The sequence below is a fragment of the Oryctolagus cuniculus genome, chromosome 12, assembly GCF_051225735.1.
Source record: "Oryctolagus cuniculus isolate XC-2025 breed Fujian yellow rabbit chromosome 12, ASM5122573v1, whole genome shotgun sequence".
Taxonomy (NCBI): Eukaryota; Metazoa; Chordata; class Mammalia; order Lagomorpha; family Leporidae; genus Oryctolagus; species Oryctolagus cuniculus.
The window spans coordinates 17508426-17520926 of record NC_142878.1 but is presented as its reverse complement, the minus strand read 5'-3'; the positions used below and the strand labels follow the sequence as shown (position 1 = coordinate 17520926).

The 12501-nt window shown below is 41.1% G+C and overlaps 1 protein-coding gene across 50 annotated transcripts in view; it reads right to left on the bottom strand.

Annotated features, from left to right (window-relative positions):
• The window catches only part of NIPA2 (NIPA magnesium transporter 2), a 56519-nt gene extending 44382 nt beyond the window's left edge, over positions 1 to 12137 (bottom strand). For 9 of the 50 annotated variants that reach the window (XR_016217742.1, XR_011380684.2, XM_070053575.2 and 6 more), the window contains exons 1-2: positions 11993 to 12137; positions 11007 to 11143 (exon numbers count right to left, since the gene is read on the bottom strand). The gene's annotated coding sequence lies outside the window, so the exon portion shown is untranslated. Of the gene's footprint in view, positions 1 to 11006; positions 11144 to 11850 lie in introns of all 50 variants that reach the window. The other 41 variants (XR_016217740.1, XR_011380681.2, XM_089309610.1 and 38 more) reach the window with 11 other exon arrangements.
• Between the last annotated feature and the right edge of the window lie 364 nt (positions 12138 to 12501).

Here is a 12501-nt window from a genome sequence, read left to right as displayed (position 1 = left end):
AACACTTGGGGAATGAACCAGCAGACAGAAGATCTCTCTCTCTCTCTCTCTCTCTCTCTCTGTCTCTCCCTCTTGTCTCTGTAACTCTGACTTTCAAATAAATACATAAATCTTTTAAAAAAAGGAAAAAAAAAGTAGCCCTTGTTGCTGTTACTTACATGTGATCATTTCTTCAATGAACATACCAAGCAGTTATTACATGCTAGGCATTGAGAGAGATAAAGATGATCAAAGATCCTTGTCCTCTAGTACTCCACAACTAACAAACAATCTAAAAATAACCTACTCAAATGTTAAGCACACCTTTAAAGATTCTTAAAATTTCCAGCTTATTTTATCTAAATTTAAAACAACTTAAAATTTCCACAACTGATTTTTCCAATATGGATTTATACTTACAATGTAAATTTTCATTTAATGCAAGCATGTCCTAAATGAAATACACCTCAAAGAAAGTAACATTATGAACTTGGTCTACCCTCTTCTGTAATGTAGAAAGCACAGAATTTAAAGAACAGGGAGAAAAGGACAAGTATTCCAACATCTATGTGGAAAGTCTATTATTAATACTTGTTTTGCCAACAGAACAGTAGGTAACATAATCGCCAGATATGAAACTTAAAAAATTCATATAAAATAAAGTACATATACAGCTTTAAACCTGTTACAATACTTTTGATATCTCCATTTCACAAAGGCTTGAAATGATACTTGGCAAGGGCCTATGACAAGGAAACAAGCAGAAATGTTAAGTAGATTGGATTAAGAAGGCGTAGTAGGGAGGGAGCTTACTTTTCTCGTCTAGGAGAAGATAGTTTTAAAAAAGTGGATAGAGTGCAGTCTCAGGGAAGATTGAAGGAGAAAACGGCAGAGGAAACTCCAAGCAAATTAGAGGGACACAGTGGACCTACGTGGAGGGTGTGCATGCAGACAACTCAGAACCCCACCAGCCGAAAGCCTCTGCACCAGCTTTGGAGGGTGACGTGAGACCAGACTTCAGTAGCCCAAACCACTGGAGATAAAGCTGCAGGAAGAGCCTGGAGGGAATCCAGCTTGGAGCTCTATAGGGGATAGTGTGCATGCCAAGCTACAGGAGAAAAAAAAGGAGGGGGCACATTTTTCTCTCCCCAAATACCCTGCAACGGTGTCCTGCAACAAGCCGATAGAGAGCAGGCACCATTTTGGACATGAAATCTTGGAAATGAAGAATTCAATAGAATAAAAACTGTGGTGGAAAGCCTTAACAACAGAACCAGTGAAACAGAAGAAAGAATATCTGACTTAGAAGACAAAGCATTTATACAGTCAGGCCAAATACAAGAAGAAATTAGGTAACTAAAAAACACTGCTGGGAATCTACAGGATACTATCAATGACACAACATTCAGGTTCTAGGAATTCCTGAAGACGTGGAAGACAGAAAGGATTAGAAGGCCTTTTAGTGAAATAACAACAGAAAACTTCCCTAATTTGGAGAAAGAGACATCCAAGTATATGAAGCACACAGAACTCCTAACAGACATGACCAGAAAAGATCTTCACCATAACACATTGTAGTGAAACTCACCAGAGTAAAACATAAATGTGCACAAGAGAAATGCCAGATTACTTTCAGAAGATCTCCAATTAGACTCACAGGGGACTTCTCATCAGAAACCCTACAGGCTAGGAGAGAATGGCGAGATATATTTTAAGTCTACTGTTAACCAAGAATACTGTACCCTGCAAAGCTCTCATTTACGAATGAAGGTGAAAAAAGACCTTCCATATCAAACAGAAATGTATGTAAAGAATCTGTCACCACTAGCCCAGCCTTGCAAAAGATGCTTAAGGATGTGCTTGTACACAGAAACACGGTCATCACTACAAAAGGTAAAGGAAGAAAATCGCCCAGTAGAAGTACAAAGGAAATCCAAAGTAAAAATAGGAATATTTTTAGAAAAATGCAGGGCAAAGTCATCACTTATCAACAGTCACCTTGAATGCAAATGGTCTCAACTCTCCAGTTAAAAGACACAGACTGACTGAATGGATTAAAAAACAAAACCTGTCTATCCACTGCCTACAAGTAACACATCTCACCAACAAAGAAGCATGCATACCAAAAGTGAAATGATGGAAAAAGATATTCCAGGCTAACAGACACACTAAAAAAAGAGTTGGTATAGCCATCCTAATCTCTGATGGAACAGATTTTTAACACAAAAACTGTTAAAAGGGCCAAAGAAAGATACTATGTAATGATTAAGGGATCAATTCAATGTAACTATTATAAATGTATATGCACCTAATTCTAGTCACCTGGCTATTTAAAAGAATTGTTAAGGGATCTAAAAGGAGACACACACTTTTAGGAGACATACAATAGTATGGGGGACTTCAATACCTGTCAGCAATGGACAGATCAACCAGACAGAAAATTAGCAAGGAAACAACTGAGATAATCGACACTATAGACCAAACAGATCTAACAAATATATACAGAATTTTTCATCCTACAGCCACAGAATACACATTCTTTTCACCAGTACATGAAACTTTCTCTAAGATTGACCACATGCTAGGCCATAAAGCAAGTCTCAGCAAATTCAAAAAATTTGAAATCATACCATGCATTTTCTCAGACCACAATGAAATGAAGCTGGAAATCAGCAACTCAGGAATCTCTAGAACATATGCAAACACATGGAGACTGAATAACATGCTCCTGAATGAACAGTGGGTCAATGAAGAAATCAAAAGAGAAATAAAAAAAAAAAATCTGGAAACAAATGAATATAATACAATATATCAAAACTTATGGGATAAAGCAAAAGCAGTATTAACAGGAAAGTTTATAGCAACTGGTGCCTAAGTCAAGATATTGGAAAGGCACCAAATAAATGAGTTATCAATGCATCTCAAGGATCTAGAAAAACAGCAGCAAACCAAACCCAAAACTAGTAGGAGAAAAGAAATAAATAAACAAAATTGAAACCAAAAGAACAATAAAAAAGGCCGGCGCCGTGGCTCAATAGGCTAATCCTCTGCCTGTGGCGCCATCACCCCAGGTTCTAGTCCCGGTTGGGGCACCGGATTCTGTCCCGGTTGCCCCTCTTCCAGGCCAGCTCTCTGCTGTGGCCCAGGAGGGCAGTGGAGGATGGCCCAAGTGCTTGGGCCCTGCACCCACATGGGAGACCAGGAGAAGCACCTGGCTCCTGGCTTAGGATCAGCGTGGTGCGCCGGCTGCAGTGCACCAGCCATGGGGGCCATTGGAGGGTGAACCAACGGCAAAAGGAAGACCTTTCTCTCTCTCACTGTCTAACTCTGTCAAAAGAAAAAAAAAAGAATAAAAAAGACATGCAAAACAAAGAGCTTTTTGGAAAAAATAAATAAAATTGATACACCATCGGCTCAACTAACCAAAAAAAAAAAAAAAAAAAGACCCAAATTACTAAAATTAGAAATGAAAAAGGAAATGTAACAGACACCACAGAAATAAAAAGAATCATCAAAGAGCTGTATGCCAACAAATCAGGAAACCTAGAAGAAATGGATAGATTCCTGAACAGATACAACCTACCTAAATTGAGCCATGAAGACACAGAAAACCTAAACAGTCCCATTACCAAGATGGAAACTGAAGCAGTAATAAAGACATTCCCAAAAAAGAGAAGCCGAGGACCAGATGGCTTAACTGCTGAATCCTACCAGACATTTAAAGAACTAACTCCAATTCTTCTCAAGCTATTCAACTGAAAGGAAATTCTTTTTTGACGCCAGTATCACCATAATTCCTAAACCTGAAAAAGATACAACAGAGAAAGAGAACTACAGACCAATTTCCCTGATAAACATAGATGCAAAAGTCTTCAAATAAAATTCTTGCCAATCAAATCCAATTACACATCAGAAAGATCATTCACCCCAACCAAGTGGGATTTATCCCTGGTATGCAGGGATGGTTCAGCATTTGCAAATCAGTGTGATACACCATATTAACAAACTGAAGAACAAAAACCATATGATTATCTCATATGCAGAGGAAGCATTTGATAAAATACAACACCCTTTCATGACAAAAACTCTATGCAAATTGAGTATAGAAGGAGTAATCCTTAACACAATCAAGGTAATTTATGACCAACCCTTGGCCAGTGTCCTATTGAATGGAGAAAAGCTAGAAGCATTCTCACTGAGATCTGGAACCAAACAAGGATGCCCACTCTCACCACTGCTATCCGATACAGTCCTGGAAGTTTTAGCCAGAGCCATTAGGCAAGAAAAAGAAATCAAAGGGATAATGATTCAGAAGGAGTAAGTCAAGCTATCCTTATTTGCAGATGACATGATTCTAAATATAGGGGATCCACAAGACTCCACTAAGAGACTACTGGAACTCATAGAAGAGTTTGGTAAAGTAGTAGGATATAAAATAAATACACAAAAAATCAACACCCTTTGTATACACAATGTCACAGCTGAGAAAGAACTTCTAAGATCAATCCTATTCACAATTGCTACAAAAAAAAAAAAAAAAACACAAATACCTTGGAATAAATTTAACTAAGACTCTCTATGATGAAAATTAAAAAACATTAAAGAAATAGAAGATACAAAAAAAAAGGTAAAATCTTTCACGTTCATGCATTGGAAAAATGAGTATCATGAAAATGTCCATATTTCTGAAAGCAATTTACAGATTAAATGTAATACCAATCAAAATACCGAGACATTTTCTCAGATAAAGAAAAAATGATGCTGAAATTCATATGGAAACAAAGGAGACCCCAAATAGCTAAAGCAATCTTATACAACAAAACGGAGGCATTGCAATACCAGATTTCAAGACATACTACATGACAGTTATAATAAAAACAGCCTGGTACTGGTACAAAAACAGATAGATAAACCAATGGAACAGAAAAGAAACGCCAGAAATCAATCTAAGCATCTACAACCAACTTATATTTGACAAAGCAGCTAAAACCAATCCTTGGAGCACATTTTCGTCAACAAAGGTGCTGGGAAAACATGATTTCCACATGCAGAAGTATTTAGCAGAACCTCTACCTTACACCTTACACAAAAATCTACTCAAAATGGATTAAAGACTTATTAAATCTATGACCTCATACTATTAAATTATTAGAGAACATTGGGGAAACCCTGCAAGACATTTGCACAGGCAGAGTTCTTGGAAAAGACTCCAGAGGCACAAGCAATCAAAGCCAAAATTGATAAATGGGATCACATCACATTGAGAAGCTTCTGTACTTCAAAATAAACACTCAGGAAAGTGAAGAGGCAACCAATGGAATGGGAGAAATTATTTGCAAACTATAGAACTGATAAAGGATTAATAACCAGAATATATAAAGAGATCAAGAAACTCAACGACAAAACAAACAACCCAGTTAAGAAATGGGCAAACGATTTAGACATTTTTCAGAAGAGGAAATCCAGCCATGGTGGCCATTGGGGGGTGAACCAACGGAAGGAAGACCTTTCTGTCTCTCTCTCTCACTGTCTAACTCTGTCAAATAAAAAAAAAAAAAAATGTTCAGGATCACTTGACATCAGGGAAATGCAAATCAAAACCACAATGAGGTTTCACCTAACCCCTGGTTAGAATAGCTTTCATACAGAAATCAACAAACAAATGCTGATGAGGATGTGGGGAAAAAGGTATCCTAATCCACTATTGGTGGGAATGTAAACTGGTAAAGTTACTATGGAAGACAGTATGGAGATACCTCAAATATCTGAATATAAACCTACCATATGACCCAGCCATCCCACTCCTGGGAATTTACCCAGGGGAAATGAAATTAGCCTATGAAAGAGTTATCTGCACCCCCAAGTTTATTGCAGCTCAATTCACAATGGCTAAGACATGGAATTAACCTAAATGCCTGTTTTAACTGAAGACTAGATAAAGAAATTATGGGAAATGTACACCATGGAATATTACACAGTGGTAAAAAAAAAAAAAAAGAAATCTGGTCACTTGCAACAAAATGATAAATATGGAAAACATCATACTTAGTGAAATAAGCTAGTCCCACAGGACAAATATCATATGTTCTCCCTGACCTGTGATAACTAATAGAATACCTAAAAGGTAATCTGTAGAAGTGAAATTGACACTTGGACAAGCAATGACTTGAACAGCTCTTGTCCTGACTGTTGAGGAACAGTTTTGTTTTGTTTTTCACTATGTTGAACTCTCTACTGACAGTTATTCATATGTGTATAAAGTCAACTGAAAACAGATCTCAGTAAAAAATAAAAGTGGGAATAAGAGAGGGAGGAGGAAGGGGATGGGAGGATGAGTGGGAGGGAGGGCAAGGTAGGAAGAATCACCATGTTCCTAAAGTTGTAAAAATGAAGTGTATGAAGTTGGTAACCATAAAGCTGTATAGTTCTGCATACACTCTCTACAGAGTTACTTTTAAGAGCACAGTTTTTTGTTTTTTTTTTTTGTTTGTTTTTGTTTTTTTTTGTTTTTGTTTTTGTTTTTTTTTTGACAGGCAGAGTGGACAGTGAGAGAGAGACAGAGAGAAAGGTCTCCCTTTTCTGTTGGTTCACCCCTCAATGGCCGCTGCGGCCAGCACACCGTGCTGATCCGAAGCCAGGAGCCAGGTGCTTCTCCTGCTCTCCCATGCGGGTGCAGGGCCCAAGGACTTGGGCCATCCTCCACTGCACTCCCGGGCCACAGCAGAGAACTGGACAAGAAGAGGAGCAACCTGGACAGAATCCGGCGCCCAGACCGGCACTAGAACCTGGGGTGCTGGCGCCACAGGCAGAGGATTAGCCTATTGAGCCGTGGTGCCGGCAAGGGCACAGTTTAAAAACTTGCCAAGGGGCCCCAAATCCCCTTAAGCTGGGTGTTAAAAATACCACCTTAAGTATCAAACTGATCATATGGATTAAGTATCTGGAAATAATAAATAGAATTAAAAAGGAGGGAATGCTCCAACATGGGAAGCAGTCTACACAGCCAACTCAGGATGCAATAGCTTTAAGTAGCACTCTAACCTCAGAATCCACCCTTAAGACATTCTGTTATGGCTGAAAAGCCCATGAGAGCACTTCAGGCATGGAATGCCAAGACACTGTGGTAAAAAATGTCCCACATTAAGGACCTCAGTGGGTGGGACCTAAGTGGAAAGAAGTGGTCATCAAAGAAGGATGTACTTTTCTCTGAAGAGAACAGGAACTTTCACTTTGTTTATGGTCTTATCTAAATACTGATGGAGTTTGTAAATTCAAAAGGCTTCCATTGCCTAGGCAGCTCATGTCAAGAGCCTTGGGTAATCACTGGCATCACACATAAGAGTGTTAATTGTTAACAAGAGTCAGTTGGGGCCGGCACTGTGGCATGGCTGGTAAGCAGCTGCCTGCGGTGCCAATAACCCATAATGAGCACCGGTTTGAGTCCCAGCTGCTCCACTTCCAATCCAGCTTTCTGCTGTGGCCTGGGAAAGCAGTGGAAGATGGCCCAAGTCCTTGGGCCCCTGAATCTGTGTGGGAGACCTGAAAGAAGCTCCTGGCTTCGGATCAGCACAGCTCCAGCCGTTGTGGCCAACTGGAGAGTGAACCAGTGGATGGAAGACCTCTCTCTCTTCTCTCTCTCTGCCTCTCCTCTCTCTGTGTAACTCTTTCAAATAAGTAAACAAATCTTTAAAAAAAAAAAAAAAAAAAAAAAGGAGTCACTGCACTAACTTCCCATCCAGGACCTCTGTCCTCAAAGAGTTGTGCTCACAAAAGATGTGTCATTCTTGGATGCCTTTTTAAAGTTAATTAAGTTTCTAAAAAAAGAGAGAGACAGAAGTGAAATTAACTTCAAGATGCAATGACTTTGAACAGCCCTTGTCTTGACTGTTGAGGAACAGTTGTTTTTTCCACTGCAAATTGTTGAACTCTTTACTTAGTACAGAGTTGGGCTTCTTTGTATAAAGATAACTGAAAATGGATCTTAGTGGAGATTGGGACTGGGAATGGGAGAGAGAGGAGGAGATGGGATGGGAGTGTGGGTGGGAGGGCAGGTATGGTGGGAAGCATCACTGTATTCCTAATGTTGTATTTATGAAATGCATGAAGTTTGTATTCCTTCAATAAAAGGTTTCTTTTGGGGGGGAAACCCTCAAATTTAAATGTGTGTATATATATAGTATATAAATAAATGGAAAATTTATTATGAAAAAAAAAAAGTTAAGTAACTTGATTGATACAGAGCTTGTGAGTACCAGAACAGGAACTACAACTCAGGTCTCCTAATCCTTAGTCTTTTGTTTTTCCCACTGGAGTCCCTTTCTAGTCCCAGAAGTAGAATATAAACAAGAAGCAGTTCAAATTCGACAGACCTTCAGTGTAGGTCATTGTCTTCTCTGCCCAAACTGCTTCTCCTTTTGCTTGTGACAATGGCATCACCACCTTTATCACCCAAAGTGGATCTCAGAACCAACACGAAAGATGGATTCTACCTTTGAAATATGGCTTTGCCATCTGCTCTGAGTCTCTCCATGTCTCTCCCAATGCTACTCAGCTTAAAAAACACCTTGCTATCATAGTGCTCTATCAAACACTTCTCTGCCATCTCATTCTGCCTAAAAACTTAGTTACCACCCACTGTTTACAATAAAAAGTTCAAATGTTGTAACCCACTAAGACTTTCCATTTGTCCCAAACCTACTTTTGAAATATTATTTCCTAGTAGTACTATACTTCACACACATTGTTTTCTATTCAGGGTCAGCACGGTGCTGCCATTCTAATCAACCCCAACATTTCCTCCTATCTTTGTTTATACTACGCCTTTCACATTGCAATGTGCTGTTCCAAAAGCACTCTAGCAAGGAAGCCCTGCATGAATTCCATAATCCATAGTGATCACAATCATTTCTGAATTCCCTAGCCTTTAACCTGCACCTCTGGACACTTACTTTCTAGCCTATGTTTACCTATATCATGATTCTTATCACCTTCACCTTGGCTTCCTGTGAACAGTTGGCATGCTTATCTCATTTACTCACTCAAGAAAGATGTACTGAGTCCTCACTATATTCTAGGAACTGGGGTACAGCATGGAATACAACAGATCAAAACACTCCCCTCATGGAGTTTACCTTATGTTGGAGGGAGGGCAAAAAAATAAATGACATTATATTGGAAAGTGGTAAATGCTAAGGTAAAAAACAAAGCACATCATGAGGACTGGGAGTTGAGTTAGGAACTAACTTGAGCAAAAGCTTGAAAAAGATGAGAAGATACAGCAGAGAGAGAAGTACAGAGGCTCTGTAGTACGAGCAGGTACGCTGTTTTCCAGGCAGAGAGACAAAATGGTTGACCCTGAGTGAAAGTAGGTGGGACATCGTGGGTAACAGATTAAGGGGAGTGTCAGATCACATGGAGGCCCTAAGGGCTATACACACATCCAAAAGACATGAAACAGACTTGCAATTCATTTATTTTGCCAGATCATAATTTGCTTTCATCTTGTATAGTTGTTCTATTTCAAGTTTGTTTACATAACAGATTCAAGTTAATCAAATGTGTATAAAGTTAATTAAAAAATAGATCCTAGTAAAAAATAAAAGTGGGAATAGGAGAGGGAGGAGGAAGAGGGATGGGAGAGTGGGTGGGAGGGTGGGTACGGTGGGAAGAATCACCATGTTCCTAAAGTTGTAATTATGAAATGCATGAAGTTTGTATTCCTTAAATAAAAGGTTTCTTGAAGGGGAAAAAAAAAAGATTTGAAGAAACGTTTAAAGTTATTTAACGCTGAGCCTGTTCTAGCCTGAGTTCTACAACACAAGACATCTCCCCCCTTTTCTATTTTATTTCTTTTAGCTTGTCAAATAGGGACTTTTTAAAATTTACTTTCATTTTATTTAAAAGAAGGAGGAAGTGGAAGAGGTGGAGAGAGAGATATTCCATTTGCCAGTTCACTACCCAAATGTCTGCAACAGCCAGTGCAGGCCAGACCAAAGCCACAGGCCAGGAACTCAAACTGGGTCTGCCACATGGGTGGTAGGGAACCAAGTACTTGAGCCATCATCTGCTGCTTCCCCAGGATGTGCATTAGCAGGAAGCTGGATCAGAGGTAGAGCCCAGACTGGAACACTGATACAGAACATGGGCATCCCAAGCAGCATCTTAACTATCACTCCAAACTCCTGCCCTGAAATTTTTCAAGTAAATTTTACTGAGTATATTTGAGGTTTAACAATATGTTATGAGATAGATAGTAAAATGATAACTATAGTGAAGCAAATTAACATATTTACCATCTCAATTTTTTTGGTGACAAGAGCAGCTAAAATTTAATAAAAATCCCTAATATAATTTGGTTAACTATAATACTCATGTTGTACATTAGAAACCCTAGACTTGTTCATTCTACATATCCACTTTGTATCCTGTGACCTGTATCTTCCATTTCTCCCCCTCTCTTACCTGCTGTTAACCACGTTTTATTCTCTACAGAGAAACCCATCTTTCTGTTCAACAGCACAAAATATACCCATCAAATATATTAGATTTTGCTGAAGCTTATTGTATCTTTAACAATACTTAAAAATTCATGTTTTAATGAGTGAATAATATTTATACAATAGAAATATCCTGAAAACAAATGAAATTGTTTTCATTATTCCTCAGTAACAGCTACCACTCATGGAGCACCTTTTCAGTTGATTTACATGCATCATCTCTCGTCTACAAAAGGCATCATCATATCCACTTTTCAGCTACAGAAACACACCTCACAAAGGGAAAGTCACATGCAGAGGAACACAGAGAAAGTTAGTGGACTTTGCTTCTACACTTTGCCCACAACATATTCAAACTTTAGAATTCTTAGTCTTTACCTCTTACGGATTTTCAGTGCTACCTTGTTAGCTTTGATACTGTCCAACCTTTTGCTTCACTTTTTTTTTAAAAGCACCACTTAAAAATACTACAGAACCTAGTCTCCAATCCTAATGCAGTACATGAGTTATAAATTAAAATTTTTAACTTACACGTAAGCTTAATATGTTCTCTCTTATGAAAAAAGGGCTGGAAGGGGTTAAGAGATGATTTATGCACTCTCATTTCCTCGTAAATGCTACCCTTTATTCCCATTTAAAGTTTTAAGCCCTGGCAGAGTGGCTCCAGCCTAGAAAGAAGAAAATACAGAAGTAGACAAAAGGACTGAGTAAGGTTACTAAGTACTTTTAAAAATATGGCTACTAGCCTCGGTACTCATCTTACTTACCAACTCAAACAAAACACACTCTATGCAGAGTATGACATACTGCTTCGACAAACAGCTCACAGAAGTGAAAGATCTCCAGTTTCTATTTCCGCTTATTACATGGTTTTTCAAAGTAACTAGCTGGGCACGTGGTATAGACAGGATTTCTAGAAAGAGTGCTTAAAATGTAGCCCGTGTTCAACGAGTTTACAACGCTGACAAATTAAGCAGCCCAAGCACAGGACTAAGCGTACTCTAGGTTTTGCGCAATGGTTTGCGGGGGGAGATGGCAGTTTGATTTTTTAAAGTTAGAGGAATAGAAAACGGCCATGTTCACGGCGCCTCAGTAGTTCTACGGCTTCTCCAGCTGTCAGTTATCATTCCTGCGGTAGATAAGCCACCCTCTCCAACTCACCGAGACGAAACTATGTGAACGAGCTTAACGAACGCGCTCCCGACAGGGCCAACGCGCCAGGTGTCCGCGGGACGGGTCCACCGCGGGTTCCTGCCTGCCCTGCCCGTCACCAGGAAAACCGCTTCCACAGAACGCGCGGAAAGTCACCCCCGAAAGGCTCGTCCCCGACCCAAGCAGGGCGGGCTCGCCCACAAGCCAACCCCTTCGCGCTCGCCTGAAAGGAACGAGTGGCGACCTCGCACCAGGCGCCTGGCTGGCCGCGCGGGTCCCCTCGGTGACCTGGCCCCTGACACCGCGGTTCACACACCCACACAGGCCGCACCGGCCTCGCCCTCCTGCGCTCGCGCGGCCACCACCTTCGTCGCCGTCCAGGGGGAAGTGCGAGCATCCGGGACTGCAGCCGTGCGCGCTGCCTCCTCCATGGGGAGCGCCGACGAGTTCCTGCCCCGGACGACCTACGGCCCCGCAGCTGCAGGGACCGACGGCCGCCGCCGAGAAAACGCTGGGCGCGGCCGAGTGACGCCAGCGGCCGCGCACGCGCAGGAACGCGCCGTGCAGGCCCCGCCCCCCCGGCCCCTCCTCCCGCTGGGTTCCGGTTTCACGACGAATCCCTTGTCTGTGAAGTGGCGAGCCGGGCGCCGGTCGTGGGCTCAGCGGGCAGGTTTATAGGCGGTATCCTTCCAGGTGGCCTTTGCCCGTCGCGTCGCCAGAACGAAGTCCCGTGCGGTGCTGGTGTAAGCCACGAGTTCCCAGGGGGCAGCCATGGTGCTGCGAGGGGCGAAGACCGAGATGCCGGGGGCCGGAGAAACCGCGCGGCGCTGTCCTCCCAGGCGCTAACCGACCGAATGCCGTTGTGGCTTGGTAA